The sequence below is a fragment of the Notamacropus eugenii genome, chromosome 2 (genome assembly GCF_028372415.1).
Source record: "Notamacropus eugenii isolate mMacEug1 chromosome 2, mMacEug1.pri_v2, whole genome shotgun sequence".
Taxonomy (NCBI): Eukaryota; Metazoa; Chordata; class Mammalia; order Diprotodontia; family Macropodidae; genus Notamacropus; species Notamacropus eugenii.
In genome coordinates, this window is record NC_092873.1 from 176,032,855 (window position 1) to 176,034,586 (window position 1,732).

The window sequence follows — 1,732 nt, forward strand, 5'->3', positions numbered from 1 at the left end:
AAAAATCCCAATGGTGGACCTCAAGGCAAAATGCCTTCCACACTCAGAGAGAGAAATATGGAAGTCACTCACATAATGTAGCAGATCATGTTTGTGTATGTGTATCTGTTTGTGTATCATGTTCTGATTTGTTATACGGATTCTTTCATTTATCTTAGTCTGACTACATAGCATGACTATAGTGAAAATATACTCAATAGGAAAGTATATGTAGAATCTATACAGAATTGTATGCAGTCGTGGGGAGGGAGGGAGGCAGTGGGGGGTGGGTGGGGAGGGATAAAATCGCAATTGTATGGCAGTGATTGTTAAACATTAAAAAAATAAAAAAAATAAAAATAAAAAAACCATAAGCCGTCTAAAAAGTGACTGTCCAGCTTCTACTTAAAGAAATCCAAGAAGAGCACTGGAAACATGGCCACGGCAAGGTTGTGGCATGGCTGGGTCTGAGCACAGTGCCTGACACATAATGGGCACTCAACAAATGATGGAAAAAATATTCCAGACTTTTAAAAAATGTCTTTTAAGAGTTAGCTTAACTCATGGGCAGTGGGGTGGCACAGTGGAGAGAGCACCGACCCTGGAGTCAGGAGCACCTGAGTTCAAATGGGACCTGTGTGACCCTGGACAAGTCACTTAACCCTGATTACTTCCCAAAAATAAATAAAAATTCATCTGGAGCATAATATATTTTTTAGAAAGAGGTACTAGAAGTCACCTTCTGTCTTCCTTCAGTGTTAAAGGTTTCACACTACCATAAGCAAACAGAGCATCTCTGGCTGATGAGGCACTTGAAGGACCCATTTGTGAAAGAAGCAAAAGTGGAAAATTACCATTGCTGAAGTACCTTCAAACTTCTGGCGATGCATGAGAAGCACCAAATTTTCCATCCTGGGCTCCGGGTATTAGACTGTAGTGCTGCCCCTGGAGCATGGAGTCAAGTAGCTGTCCAGAAAGTCAATGCTTCAGGCACAGATCCCAATTCCCCTGTTGGTTTTTTTCTTGAGGAGGATCTCCTTCATATATTTCCACTGGAAGGAGCAATTTTTCTTTGTTCTGCTGATGTAACTGACTCAAAGACCTTCAAGAAAATTCAAGAGCAACTTCCTCGCCAGAAAGCTGATGTGATTTTGAGTGATATGGCACCCAATGCAACTGGATTTTAGTAACTGGATCACCAAAAGCTCATAAACATATGTCTGTTTCTTCTGAACTTTGCTCCAAGTATATTACATCCAAAGGACCCATTCTTATGTAAATTTTGGGATGGAGGTCAGCAACACCTCTTACAAAATGGATGAGAAAGAATTCGAGACTGTCAGGACTATAAAACCTGTAGCTAGCAGGAAAGAATCATCAGAGACTTGCTTTTTGACAAAGCTATACCAAGGAATTAAAACGCCTTCAAAAGAGTAAGAGTTACACCTATTCTTACCAATAGGGTTATTGGGGCCCATATTAATCAGAAACTTGAACCAGACTTTGGACTATTGCTGTGTAAATGAAATGTACTATGTAAATAGAATGTAAGGACTAAGCAAAGAATAGGGGAGCATTTATCCTATTGGGTCACATACAAAATTTGGAGTTGGAAGTGCCATTAGAGATTAGGTAGCTCAACCTTCACTTCTCGTTTTATAGAGAGAAAGTTGAAGCCCATAGAGATTTTGGGACTTTTTCAAGGTAAGTAAAAGAGCCAGAATTTGAATCCAGTCTTCTAACTACAAATTAA

At 39.8% G+C, this 1,732-nt stretch overlaps 1 pseudogene; it reads left to right on the top strand.

The window, feature by feature from the left end:
• The first annotated feature begins 436 nt into the window (after positions 1 to 436).
• LOC140523753 (rRNA methyltransferase 2, mitochondrial-like) lies at positions 437 to 1,473 on the top strand (annotated as a pseudogene).
• Positions 1,474 to 1,732: the final 259 nt, after the last annotated feature.